The sequence below is a fragment of the Danio rerio genome, chromosome 12, assembly GCF_052040795.2.
Source record: "Danio rerio strain M-AB ecotype USA chromosome 12, GRCz13ab, whole genome shotgun sequence".
Taxonomy (NCBI): domain Eukaryota; kingdom Metazoa; phylum Chordata; class Actinopteri; order Cypriniformes; family Danionidae; genus Danio; species Danio rerio.
In genome coordinates, this window is record NC_141032.1 from 22,573,710 (window position 1) to 22,589,288 (window position 15,579).

The 15,579-nt window shown below is 34.7% G+C and overlaps 1 protein-coding gene across 2 annotated transcripts in view; it reads right to left on the minus strand.

Moving 5' to 3' along the window:
- The window catches only part of rhbdf1b (rhomboid 5 homolog 1b (Drosophila)), a 76,403-nt gene extending 61,886 nt beyond the window's left edge, over positions 1–14,517 (minus strand). For both annotated transcript variants that reach the window (XM_087276137.1, XM_087276136.1), the window contains exon 1: positions 14,249–14,517. The gene's annotated coding sequence lies outside the window, so the exon portion shown is untranslated. The remainder of the gene's footprint in view (positions 1–14,248) is intronic.
- Positions 14,518–15,579: the final 1,062 nt, after the last annotated feature.

The following is a 15,579-nucleotide window of genomic DNA, read 5'->3' on the forward strand; positions in this document are numbered from 1 at the left end:
GGGGAAATTAAATAATTCATACAGTTGAAGTCAGAATTATTAGGCCCCCTTTGAATTTGTATTCTTTTTTAATTATTTCCCAAATGATGTTTAACAGAGCAAGGGAATTTTCACAGTATGTCTGATAAAAGACAAAGTCGTTTATTTAGTGCTTAAATTGTCTTCTTGGAGCTTCGTATGATTACAGTTAAACCACTGAAGTCACTTGGAATTTTTGAAAATATATTTGGTTTCCTTTTCTGCACTTTGTATGTTTTGTGACTATTGGTATCTATGGAGGGTGAGAGAGCTTTCAGATTTTATCTTAATTTGCGTTTCTAAAGATAAACCAATGTCTCAAGGGATTGCAATGATATTCATTCATTCATTCATTTTCTTTCGGCTTAGTCCCTGATTAGGGTCGCCACAGCAGAATGAACCACCAACTATTCCAGCATATGTTTTATGCAGTGGATGCCCTACCAGCTATAACCCAGAACTGGGAAACAGCCATACACTCTCACATTCACACACTAAGGTCAATTTTGTTTACCCAATTCACCCTATAGTCTTTAGACTGTGGGGAAACCAGATCACCAAGAGAAAACCCACGCAAACACGGGGAGAATATGTGTCTTTCTCTTTCTCGCAAGGATGAGGGCAATATGTGTGTTTGTGTGTGTGTCTGTGAAAAGAGCAGAGTGAGACAAGCTAGGAAATCTCCTCGACAGTGTTTGGAGTTTTTGCTCAATAAAATAGTTAGTCGTCTGTATTTTCAAGTCCATCGACTGTATTTACATTGACCCACTGGCAGCTAAAATCCACGCCTACACTATCGAGCGTGTATGAACTGTGATTACTTTTATATTGCTGATTAGCTGTTGAGCATTTCACTCTCTGACTGAAGGCAGTCAACCAATCGCAACAGACTGTCATCGGTCCAATCAGCGCAGATTAGCTTCGCGCTAAGGAGGGGTTTGGGAACAAATGAATCACTGGACGATTCATACGGGAGTCGCTGGTATAATTAGGTAAAAATAAATGCAGATTATAAGACCATGAAAGTGTTTTTTGACCTTGCATGCATATTAAACTGTTGTTGGAGACCCTTACAACCAAGATATGACCCTATTTCATGTATAATATGGGCTCTTTAACATCAGAATTTTTATTTTTGGGTGAACAAAACCATTCAAGCATTATTCTACAAAAAAAAATGTAATTATAGACAGAAACATCAAAAGAATGCTTTAGAAAAGGTCTTACTTATCTCTATATTTATGGAGGGAAAAACTAGATTGGTTCCAAACACCATATTTCCAGTTTACTCGGGTAAATTGCCATCTTTTTAACATATATACAAGCAAATTAAAGTGAGAGGAGCATAATGTGTAGCCTATTGCTGCCTGCACTGATTTTTTTTTTTTTTTTTAAGAGGCGTTTTGATCCTCAGTGATGGGCATTAAGTCGAATGATCAAATATATCGAGGTCATTGACAAGAGCCTAAAAGCCTCTGAAATATATGATGACGCACAGATTGCCCGAGAGCAGATGAACTTGTCCTACCACGTGATGTCCTGAGGCACTAGACACCACCCATGTCTCTGCTGCTCCACCCAGCAACACAGAAGCTACCAGGATTATAAAGCCCCTGCTCATTCAGGATAAACTTAAATCTTCATAATATTTTCTTCTCTAAACCAAAGTGGGGGAGAAAAATCAGCTTACAGTGACAGTAAGCAAATCCTGCTCCTGTTGAATATGCTTTAATAATTAATGCAAATATGGCATCTTTAGAAACATGTTTATCACAGTAAACGGAGACTGGACGGGGCCTGTGGTTTAATGATAGGACTAAAAGACACAAAGAAGCAGAGAAAAAGCTGGTTATGGACACATTGGGGTTACGCGTCGGTCTGCTCTTTCTTCTAAAATCAGCAGCCAGGAATCACAGAAAGAATTAGGAAATAAGTTAAAAATATCACGGATAAAAGAAATTTGATTCTACACATGTGATGGATAATCAGTTTTAATTTGCTTTACTTTCCACTACTTCACATCATGCTGTCCTTGTCTTTTCTGCTAATCTTCTTTTAAATCTGTACTTTTGGTGAAAATCCCACAAATTCCTTAATGTATCAGTTTTTTTCTGTCTCTCTTAATTTCCACACAAATACCCAGGTGCTTAATTAAATTCACAGAAAATAAATTACAGCATCTGTTCTTGTCTCACAGCACTGAGAGTTCAAAACTAATTCTTTTCAAATACAATAACTACATTCAAAAGCTGGAAAATGCTGCTTTCAAGGGATGCATTCCAAGGCAGGAAGTCACCGGGTTACACCCTAATCCTAATCTAGCTTTACTTCCTGTCTCCTGAGAGCAGTGTTGTGTAAATTGCTTTAAAAAAGTAATAGATTACAAATTACTGGTTACTACTTGAAAACTGTAATCTGATTACTTTACTAATCACTTCATTTATTCATTCATTTTCCTTTCGGCTTAGTCCCTTTATTAATCTGGGGTCGCCACAGTGGAATGAACCACCAACCTATCCAGCACGTTTTTACGCAGTTGCTGCTCTTCCAGCCACAACCCTTCTCTGGGAAACATCTACACACACTATGGACAATTTAGCTTACCCAATTCCCCTGAAAACAGTCTTTGGACTGTGGGGGAAACTGGAGCACCCGGAGGAAACCCACGCGAACAAAGGGAGAACATGCAAACTCCACACAGAAATGCCAACTGACCCAGCCGAGGCTCGAACCAGTAACCTTCTTGCTGTGAGGCAACAGAACTACCCACTGCGCCACTGTGTCACCCTAATTACATCAGTTAAAAAGTAATCAGATTACTAATTACTTTACTTAGAAGTTATTTTTAAAACGTATAAAATATACAAACTAAAATACTAAATATACTGCAGCTCTTTCAGTAATTTAATATTGACTGAAATACATTACAATGGGTAAATCACAGCAGCTGTGGCGATCCCGGATTAATAAAGGGACTAAGCCGACAAGAAAATGAATGAATGAATGAATGAATTTAGTTTATTAGAAATACAGCGGAAATTTACCAAAGCTACTTGTTCTTCCGCCTGCCAAGTCATGTGTAATATGGCACTGTACAACTGCAGAGCACACTAGCTAGCCACTCAGCCTGCTGGCAAATGTTGTTCAGTCACGCTATCATTGGATATGGGTGACCGCAAGCGAAGTTAACTCAAACCATGCGGTATGTGACACGTGTAACAAAACAGTGAGGAGGTACTGGGGTAATACCACAAACCTAATTAAACATCTACATAAATCCCAAGAAAGATTATGACAACGTCATGACTAGGTGATCAGAAGAGAAGCAAAGGAGAGGCACAGGTGCTGGTAGGGGGATGGAGACATCGCTTTCAGGGTCCTTAGGTGCAGAAGGCAGGCACTATCCAGGTACAGAGTAGGAAAATGTGGCCATGTGGCTGTATTTTGGGGGGCTTGGGTTTTGACAATGATAAAACAACAGCAGTGCCCTGAGTTCTTAAAGCAAATTTATTTTAGAACTTTATTTATGAAAAAAAATTATGAAATAATTGAATGACCATAATGTCTGCAATAGTTCAGCTTGGAGTAAAATGTGTACACTACTTGTTACTTAAATTTCACAAAAAGTAAATTTTGGACAAAGTGTCGGTATCGGATCGGTATCACCGATACTTACCTTCTTTTTACTTGGTATCGGATAGGAAACCAGTGGTACCGCACATCACTAAAGACATAGACTGCATTTCACAGCAATATTTTTGTTTTTATGCTCAATGAAATCAAAGTAATGTCTGTATTTCCACTTGAAGAAGCAACCACTCTTGTCAGCAGCCATTTCAGCTCGCGTTCTCCAGCAATTTAAAAGTGCATGCTTATTGACATTGCAGCAGAAAACTGTATTTAACCACAAACCATATTTGTAACAAAAGTAACACAATTACACTGACTTTAATAACTGTAATCAAATTACACAAATTTAAAATGTAATTTGTTACTTAACTGCGTTCCCTAAAAATGTAATTAGAATACAGTAACGTGATACACCAAACTCTGCCTGAGAGACATTCATCTGATTGAATTATGAAAGTAACATAGATAAATCTTTCTTGACTTTTGTTGAAATTTCTAGTGAGTATTAGGACTGCACAAAATATCCTTTCAGCATCGATACTGCATTGTGAGCATTCTCAATAGTCAGATCATAAATATACCCAATGTTGAGTCAGGACAAGTATTTTTTGAGGCCTGTGACTGTGTGAGGATTTTAAAAGCATTTAGGCTTAAGAAACTGTTTTTACTTGTTATAAAAGAAGACTATGCAGTTTTGTTTTTACATTTGATTATTCATTTACTGTATAAATGAATCCAGCTCAACTCCTCAAAAAACAATAAAACTCTGTTTATTTAATTTGTATCTTTTTCTTTATTGATTTTATCTACGCTTTTACGCTATGTTTCTTATATTTTATGCAAATGAATTTCCTGCATAATCATCCCAATCAATGTTTGCAAATAGTTATGCAACTAATCTATATATATATATATATATATATATATATATATATATATATATATATATATATATTTTTTTTTTTTTTTTTTTTTTTTTTATATATAATATATATTTTTGTGCATTCCTAGTGAGTATAGCAAATACCGTCCCTAGTTATCATTAAATCTCTCTCTGTTTTAATTGTACATATTAAATGGATTAGTTCAGCCAAAAGTGAAAATTCTGTTGATAATTACTCACCCTCATGTCGTTCAGAAATCTTTTTAAGATATTTGTTATTATTTGCTATTATTTAAATTAAGATGTTTTAGATGAAATCTCATTCGCGATAAACATCAATGATCACAAGACATTTCCAGAAAAAGAAGCAAAAGTACTGTCAAAACATTCCTTGTGATTTTAGTGGTTTAACAGTATTCGCACAACTCTCCAAGAACACTTTTATGCACCAAAAAACTGTAAAAGCAACTTTGTTAACCTTCGTCTTTGTCCATTGCTGTCATTTGATGATGAGAGAGCTTTCATCTAGAATATCTTAGTTTGACTTTTGAAGATGAATGAATGTATGATTTAATAACACAATATAAATTTTAGGTAAAATAATCCATTAAATTATTGTGCCGTTTCAGAATACTGTATTGTCATATGAAATCTGGTATGTTGAGTGCCGACATAGTAACAATCTACTAAGGATCCATTTGAAGGTGTAAGACGGTGATGTAATTATCTCAACTAATTGTTCAAAAAGTATATTTGAAAGTGAACATTCTCCCTGTTATTTAACATCTCTTATGCCTACTTTATTGTATAATCATTTGGGATAGGTCTGAACTAGTCCATTTCCTGAATACTGCCCTGTTTTTCTTCACTTAACTGTTTGTTTGTATACTTTTTGTTACAGTTTTAGAATTGCAGCCATCTGCAGAAATTTAAGAGTAGAAACTTCTTCCATGTGAAATACTTTCATACTGTAGACATTGGCTGACTGAAATAAAAAGAAACATGTGAAGCCAGTAAATGAGATTAATAAAGTAATTAAGTTTAATTGTTGCTACTGTTAAGTCAGAGGTAAATCTAGTGTTTTTAATATTGCTGGGCCACACCAAAACAAGACCTGCTCCCACAACAAACAAAACTGAACCATACCATGGCTTTATTATCTTGAAATGCAGCATTGCTACATTGTTACACCCCTAACTTTAAAAGTCAAATTTTGGGTGGGGAAATTGAAAACAACACGCACTCACTCACTTTCCTTTGGCTTAGTCTCTGATTTATCAGGATTCACCACAGTGGAATGAACCACCAATTACTCTGGCACATGTTTTATGTGACCGATGCCCTTTTAGACGCAGCCCAGCATTGATAGTACACTCATGAACACCCAATTCTGGGAAACACCCACACATTCTCCTATTCACACACCATGGCCAATTTAGTTTATCGAATTTACCTATACTGCTTGTCTTTAGACTGGACACTGGAGCACCCAAAGCAAACTCGCACGAACATAGAGAAAACACAAACTCTATATAGAAATGCCACCTGACCCAGCTGGTGAACGAAGCAATGACATTACTACTGTGAGGCAACAGTGATAACTTAGCCACCATGCCACCCCAATTAATATTATTATTATTAATGTAAATAGTTGGGGTGTAATGGTATACTGAAGTAACATTGCATGAAACGTATCATTCTTATAATTATTTCACAAGTTTTGATGCATATATGTGATCTTGGCTTATTTACATCATGAGAGTGTCCAGTTTTATTACCTTTACGGTCAAAGCATGTGCTACCACCAACATGCATACTACACATAAGCAATAGAAAAACTAACATGAAAGAAAAATATGTGAAATACAACTGAGTAGAATTCATTATTTAACACCAACAATTATGATAATTAACCTGAAAAAATAAACTATGTAATATGGCTTTTTCAATCGCTTGTTACATTCTTCGGTTTTGGGGTAACAGTTTGATAAGAGTTTGGTACAATAGTAATAAGGAATATCTCTGAATATAATTCATTATTAATATATAATAATTGATTATTATAATCAATGTTGAAAATGATTGAACTGCTTAACACTTTTGTAAAAGAAATTTTTAAAATTAAAATAAAAAGATGCTTTTTTTGTTAAGCAATTCTTAGATTAAAAAAATAGATTTTTTGTGGTTAGCACTGCACTATCGTTTCACAGCATGATAGTCGCTGGTTCGAGTCCCGAACCAGGTCAGTTGGCATTTCTATGTAGAGTTTGTATGTTCTCGTGAGTGTTCTCACGCGGTGTTCGCATGAGTTTCTATCATGATCACCAGCGATCGTAACTGGGATACTACTTTGGTAGTTTCAGCTTGGCAAATAGCAAATGCGCTTATGGTGCGACTTAGCTAGCTCTTAAAGGGAATGGGAGATGAGACTCGGATTGGTTTATTTTTAAAAACACACCTATAACTCATTAAGAAAATAAACTCAACCCTTTTACATCATGCGTCACAGCGCAAAGCAGATTTTCCCATCTTTAAATTAGCAAATATGGATTCTGACACGCCCTGAAAGCTTTTGCGCCCTGCGCCTTCCGTTTTGCACATGGACCGTCAAAATAGAGCCCTAGATCACAGAAATACACTCACAATCACTTACGGACTACAAATCCGCCATTTCGGGACTACAACTTCATACATGCACTCCGCTCACTCACTCATGTTCCTCATTCTAACTGATTACATACGCACCACTGGAGGATTGTCAATGACTGATTACACACACTATCTAAGCAGCACACACACTCACTCCGATCGCCAAGTCTTGTTTACTTCAAGCGACATTACAACGCGTTTTCTATTTCTTGTTTTTTGCCGTCTGACCTCTGGCCTGTTATTGTACTACGATTCTAGATTGCCTTCACACATCTGTTTGTACCCATGTTGAGCATTGCTTGCGCGACTGTCTCAATAAACCTGCATGTGGGTCCGAACTCTATTGTAAGTGTCATACCCCTGGTTACAGTTTTCTTCTGGTGCTCCGGTTTCCCCCACAGTCCAAAGGCATGCTATAGGTGAACTAAATCAACTAAATTAAGGGTCAAATAACAAAAAATAAGGTCAAGAATCTTGGTGTGACTCTGGAGTCAGATCTGAGTTTCAACAGTCATGTCAAAGCATCTAGTAAATCAGCATACTATCATCTAAAAAATATTGCAAGAATTAGATGCTTTGTTTCCAGTGAAGACTTAGAGAAACTTGTACATGCTTTTATCAGCAGCAGGGTGGATCACTGTAACGGCTCCTCACTGGCCTTCCCAAAAAGACAGTCAGACAGTTGCAGCTCATCCAGAATGCTGCTGCCAGGATTCTGACCAGAAGCAGGAAATCAGAACACATCACACCTGTCCTCAGGTCTCTACACTGGCCCCCAGTTACATTCAGAATAGATTTTAAAGTATTATTACTTGTCTATAAATCACTTAATGGCCAAAGACCTCAATACATTACAGATATGCTCACTGAATACAAACCTAACAGATTACTCAGATCTTTAGGATCATATAAACTAGAAATTCCAAGAGTTCAGTCAAAGCAGGGTGAATCTGCCTTCAGCCACCATGCCCCTCGCTGCTGGAATCAGCTTCCAGAAATGATCAGATGTGCTCCAACATTAGGCACATTCAAATCGAGACTGAAAACACATCTGTTTAGCTGTGCCTTTACTGTATGAGCACTGTGCTACGTCCAACAGATCGCACTATTATGTTTTTCGTTTTCTTTTACATTCTTTTATAACCTTTTTTAACTCATTTTAATTTGTTTTTATCTGTTTTTAATCATTTTTATTGTCTGCATTTTATGTTCCTAAACTTGTCTTTTTTTATTCCTGTTTATGTAAAGCACTTTGAATTGCCACAGTGTATTAAATGTGCTATATAAATAAACTCGCCTTGCCTTGCCTAAATTGGCCATGCGTGAATGGAAGGGTGTATGGATGTTCCCCAGTACTGGGTTGCAGATGGAAGGGAATCCGTTGTGTAGAACATATGCTTTAAAGTTGGTGGTTCATCCCGCTGTGGCAACCTCTGATTAATAAAGGGACTAAGCTGAAGGAAAATAAATGAATGAATAAAATAGTTTCATTCTGCGCTCAAAAATGAACAGGTTATTCAGACCAATGAAATAAAAAACTAATGTGTATGCGTATTACTTAACCTACAGCGATAAAACCTACAGGGATAAAATTTAATTCTAAAAACATTACAACGAATAAGCAATAATATGATCTTGTGAGAGGAAGCGGGTGTCACAGAATTTAACAAGAGCTTGAAGGAGATGTGTGAGAGCCTACTGGAACAAAGCCGTGCAGTCTGCTGTGATTTCATAATACAACACCTAATTCCAAGAAAAAGTCAATTGCTGTGTTTATCTAATGCTATTACCAAATTGAGAGTTGCTAGGCTATTGCAAAGTGTGTGAGTCCAAATCACCCAAGCTTATGATAAATCCACAAATGGGATCATACACGCACAAAACATCCTCATCCAGGGTCACAAGAGAGAAATTCAACTCACCCTGCACTGTAATATGCTTCAGTTATAAACATACAGCCAGGGATAGGTAAGTTATTTAAAAAGAAAAGTAGTTAACTACAAATGATATCATTAGAATTGAATTTAAGTAGATTTTATAATAATAACTATATGTGAAAAGTAATTTCTTTTTTTCAATAAAGCATTTAATGACTCTACTAATCTTTTATTAAGTGCTACTAAAAATCCCTATAAATCTCAATAACAGATGACAAAAAAACTGCTCCTGCTATTAGCCTGACTGTATTATCCTGTTTACTTGTTTGTATATTTCCCATTATTTCCTACTGTATAGCTGAGACTGTATTTGTACATGTGCTGATGTATTAAAATAATATTATTAATATTAATAATAATAATACATTAATAATTAAAGAACTACTAAATACTTCAGCATTTTAGCAAACATAACATTCTTTAGTCAAGAAATAAAACAGTAGTGCCCAATGTAGGGCCCACGGGCAAAGTTGACCCATATTAACCTTTGGTTTGGCCTGCCATCTCATCTGAAAAGAGAGGAAGTATGATGGGGAGTTGGTTTGGATGAATGCTTTTGACAGACGTCATCGTCATTTTGAGTTTATTTTAACTTTTGTTTCTTTGTTTAATTGAAGAACTACAAAAAAAACAAGTAAAATGAAATGATTTATTTAAATTTGTAAATGAATCACATTTTTAGAGGTAAATACTGTCACTTGACAGATAGAGGGCAATGCACAAGACATCGGCTAGCAAATCAAGGCAAAGGCAGGAGCAGCTTAACTGGTGTATTGACCACTGAACTGCATTGTGTAATAAATGAAATGGGTAATGTTTTTACTATAATAAGTTTATTATAAAATGTAAAATAATTATACTGCATCATTATTTAATATGTTTTAAAGCAATATTTTTGGGTTATGTTTAAATAATACACAAATAAATTAGCAAATTTAATGTAATAGTTTGGTATGTTTAACTTCGGCCCGCAGCCCTTAATCAAGTTTGGTTTTTGGCCCTTCAAAGGAAAAAGTTTGAGTGCCCCTGAAATAGAAAAAAATGGCAATGACGCCATATTTTTACACACCATTGTAAACAATTTCTTACCCGTTTCATTGTTTCTCATGCATACAGTACACCGTAGTCTTGTAAATGTAACCATTTTTAATTCAAATTATTATTCATTGTTATTATCTAAATAACAAAAAAAAACTCACTTGCTCTGAATTTGTACAATATATCATTGAAAATCTATCAAACTCCTGAAAAAATTATAACCTTAATTAATGTAATAAATATATTATTTGCTTTTCTGTAATAATTTATGTGGAACTGTTGAATTTATTATATTTAAGTGTCTAAGCTCAATATAGAAAACTGTAAATGGCCCTATTTATGCAAATCTGCAATGTATTAAATGAGATTCAGTGAGTATTGTAGTCACCAGATGGCTGAATGCTCGCCCCAAATCTTCACAAGAATCTGCACACAGCATGCTGTCACTGTGTGTCCACTACTGAATAATTGTTGATTTTGAGCAAGCATAATAATTGTCTAATAATACAGTGAATATAAACACAACTGACTTTCCTGATGTTTACAAGAAAGAACAGTTTTTGCCTTTTACCAAAGATGTATTTTCACTATTTAACTTAGCACCTGTGTCCATACACTACGTTTGGAGCCAGGGCTGCATGATATTGAAAAAATATGACATTAGACATTTTGTTTTACCGTGATATATAGTGATATGAATACAATTTTTGCAGATAGTTTGAATAACTCTATTTGTAAAGATTTCATTAATTTAGATTGAATAGGAAGATCAAGTCATTATCTATGAAGTGCATCTGCATAAATTATAACAAATTACAAGCAAAAATAAATATGTAAACAGTGCTTAATGGTTTTCGGAGCATTCTAACCATATTCAATTACAGAAATTGAACCATTCAATGTTAAATAACATGGTCATCATTGTTGAAATAAATTTAAAAATTGTAATATTTTATAATATCTTTATGTTTTAATCTTTAATAAATAATCTAATCCTGTAAAAGGACTATTGCAGACACACACATTGCGATATTGATCCTCAAACTATTTATTTTGTAGCCCTACGTGGAGCCATTATAAGGAATGAGTTCCTGCATTTCCTGGGCGACACGTTCACCTTCATGGCCTCTTAAATGGTGCCCGCAGGCTAAATACTGGTATGGCTGTAAAAGTCAGTCACTAAAACACAAGTGAGAACCAATTAATGTGGAAAGCTTTGCAAGGCTTTGGATTTTTTCCCCAGTGTGTTTTCTAAAAATACACATTTGAACTGGAACCACTCAAATAAACAAAAGAATTATCAAATTCTAGACTTCAGATGTTTGAGCTTTGCATGTGCACCTTCTGCATTCCTGCAGCTGCAAAATATATGATGCAGCTTTCACAAACATGTAGACAGTTTCTGTTCTGTATTACAGTAATTTTTTTGGAGGAAATTGAAATAAAATAACATCCGATTAGTCCATACAGAGCTGCGTGACTCTGGATAAACATGATTCACAATTTTATTTTAAAATTAGAAGTACAGATCCCCCACAATTCTAAAAGATAGAAACAAGTAATTTAATTTTGATTAATTTGAATTGTAACAATACAAAACAAATGAATTTTATTAACAATACATCAATATGCATCAATAATTTTATTTTTTTTTTTGTAAAGAAAAAAGATACCTCCATGAATATTTTTAGGACACTTTTATTTTATATTATCTTCCTATTTATGTGTACATTCTGGTAGTTTATTATATATAACTGTGTACATGAATATCATACTGCTGGCTAAGAGTATCAATATTCTAAAATATCATGACAACACATTCGATTTACACCCTCACTCACTATCCTTCGGCGTAGTTCCTGATGTATCAGGGGTAACCACAGCAGAATGAACCACCAATCACTCTGAAATATGTTTTATGCAGCAGAAGACCTTCCAACCACAACCCAGTACTGGGAAACATCCATACATTTCATTCACGCACACACTCATCCACTACAGCAACTTAACTTATTCAACTCACCTATACTGCATGTACTTGGACTGTTGAGGAAACCAGAGTACTCGAAACATGCACATAGAAATGCTACAGGGCCCAGCCGGGACTCGATAAAGCAACCTTCATAATTTGAAGCAACTGAGCCATTCTTGATTTACACCACTACCATTAATTGCAGCTATATTTTATTCATTAGGCCTACTTTGTAGACATTTCTAAACAAATTTTACTGCCTTGGAAATAAGCAGGGATGTTGTCATACTATCTGGGGTAAATTAACACCGGAATGCTGCAATTAAAAGGACTTTTCACCCACGAAAATGATATGATCGTTTAGAGTCCAAGCTTACATTTCTATCTAATATAATTACAGAACCTACAGTATGTGATACTGTATGTATGGAAGCAAACTCACATGTGAGATTTACTGTGTGTTTATAATGTAGTGGGTCTACGTGTCTTCCATTGGTAGCCAAAATGGAATTTGTGTTCATTGAGATAAAGTTGGTTTTATATTGGCACATTCGTTCAATGACATTGGTTTGTTTGCTCCCTATATTGTTCATCATGGTACTTTGGATATTTGGTCTGAAATCACATGTAAGTTTGACTTGAAAACAACATTAGCACAATTTATTCGACTGTGAACAATGTTATACTTTGATAGTTACTGAATGCTAATATGACTTCACTTGTTACAATATGCAAAAAATACTTTTCTGAAATTATATCATTGAGGAAAGTCTGAATGTGTGAATTTAAATCAACTATGCCTCAATCTTGTGTTTATCACACTGCCATATACAGTTGAAGTCAGAATTATTAGCCCCCTTTTAATTTGTTTTTCTTATTTGAATATTTCCCAAATGATGTTTAACAGAGCAAGGAAATTTTCACAGTGTGTCTGATAATATTATTTTCCTTTGATGAGAGTCTTATTTGTTTTATTTTGGCTAGAATAAAAGCAGGTATTAAATTTTTAAACACCATTTTAAGGACAAAATTATTAGCCCCTTTAAACCATCATTATACAATACCTTGCCTAATTACCCTAGTTAAGCCTTTAAATGTCACTTTAAGCTGTATAGAAGTGTCTTGAAAAATATCTAGCAAAATATTATTTACTGTCATCATGGCAAAGAAAAAATAAGTTAGTTAGTAGAAGTAAGTTAATAAAACGTTTAGAAATGTGTTTAAAAAAATCTCTCCGTTAAACAGAAATTAGGGAAAAAACATAAACAGGGGGTCTAATAATTCAGGGGGGTTAATAATTATGACTTTAATTGTATGTAAAAATGTTGTTAACAAATGGTGTCAGCTCACTTGCACTCAATGCATATGTAATTATGTTCACGCAATAATTTCACTTCATGTATTTTCAGTAACCACAAGTTTTGGTTTTGCTTTTGCCAGTGTATACTATTTTGTACTTTACTTCACAAAGCTAACAGATGATTGATCACATTTAATATGAAGAAAATGATATCCTATACTCTGATGATGTGAGTATGAGTAGCCTTTTTTCTACAAAAATGACAGACGTCAAAATACATTTTAAAATATAAAACAGTGTTTTGTGGAAGCTGTTTATATTTGTTGATAAGATGTCATTCTTTCTTTCTTTTCTGGAGCACAGAGAAAAGCCCTTGATTGAGGAGAATCCATGTCCATTAAAAAGACTAAAGCAGTGACGTTCGTTACACTTAATCCACCAAACGCCAGATTATCAAGCAGTCAGATTACAGATGCATGCAATCGCTTTGCAAACCCATTTTACAGAAGCACATATTCATAAAAGAAACAGTAAAGGAGCTGCATGCTTTTGTATAGTTTTTTGGCAATCACATATTCTTTAGGCAGCATAAGTGTAAAGCGCACCAAAATACTGTAAAGGTAGAGAGCTCACTAGTTTGCAAAACAGCAATAATTAAAATAATAATAATAATAATAATAATAATAATAATAATAATAATAATAATAATAATGTACAGTATCTGTATGTCGCATTTAGATGGACGTGAGTTTGCACATGTTTGACTCACAATATACTTTAGGTGGAACTTAAAAACAGCAAACGTAAAAATAAAGCCATACCTTCTGATGGACTCTCAGATCTCAGCGACTGTGTTTGTTCATGAACAGGCGTATAGTGTGATGCACCTTCTTTGCAGGCAGAGGAAATATATTGTCAGAGCATAACTGAACAGTACCAAAGCGTTAGGGCTTTTCTTACATAGTCAGGTCTTAAATCCAAGATTCGCGACAACGCTGCAAATAGAAAAGCATGCTTCTTGTCGCGTGAATTCCGACTCTGTGGAGCCCAGCACAGAGCAGCGAGTTTCAGTCTGCACTTTTTCAATATCAAGCTGTAAATACGCCCACACGCGCAAAAAGAGACAGAGTGGGCGGAGACTACAAAGACGTGCGGTCGCCACTAACCAATCAGCGGCGCTCATGGGCTTAAAAAATGACTACTGATGTGTATTAGTCTAACCGCTAAAGGATGCAGAAACCGCTGATGTACGTCATGTGAATTGCAAGAAATGCATGTGCATCATTACAAAAAGCATACTGTATAATTATTGTCTTTTTTGTTGTCGTTTGGTGGGTTGTTGTTTTTGTTTTGTTATCCTATATTCAACTATTTGACATGGTATTGTATTCTTTTTTTTTCTTTTTATGTTATTGTATTGCTCTTTACTATTTATATTTTGAGGTTAGACTATCAAACATGACTTGCATTAAACAGCTGATTTAAACATGTTTAGTTTATTAACCCCTTTATACCAAGTTCATATCAAACTCATTTGTTCCAAGTTTCAGAAAAATGTAAAAGTCTGTGTCCCCAGTTCTGAAGCTCATATAAATGAGACCACATTATTAATAAAAATTAAACGACAAATATAAAAAAACATACATGGTCGCTGACATAATCTTGAAAATTATTTTCAAACCACAAACATCAAGATTGTGAATATTTACTTTAATGTTGATGCTTTTGTTGTTTAAATTACACCTTGTTTATAACAAACTTTATCTTCATCTTTCAGCACTTCACATAATATCCACATTTGAGATATTTCCATCTGCTATACGTTCAGGAACTTCAAGATCTGAATATTCTGCACGTGAAATAGTTTCAGCAATGAATTAGTACATCAATATATTTTTATATATAAAAAGGTTCAATCAGCATTACTGGAGATTTAATTTCAGTAACAGATCTTAAACCCGTTGTCCATCCTAATAGATAGACATATTTTTAAAAATCCTGATCTAAAACTTGCATTTTAACAAAAGATTTTAAACTTTAATTAGTTAGCGCAAACCCTCTTTTTTACATACAATCTATGAAATATTGGCAAACATATCAATAAATCTGAATTAAAAACCTCGTAAACCTTACCACCATTTGATTAGATGAC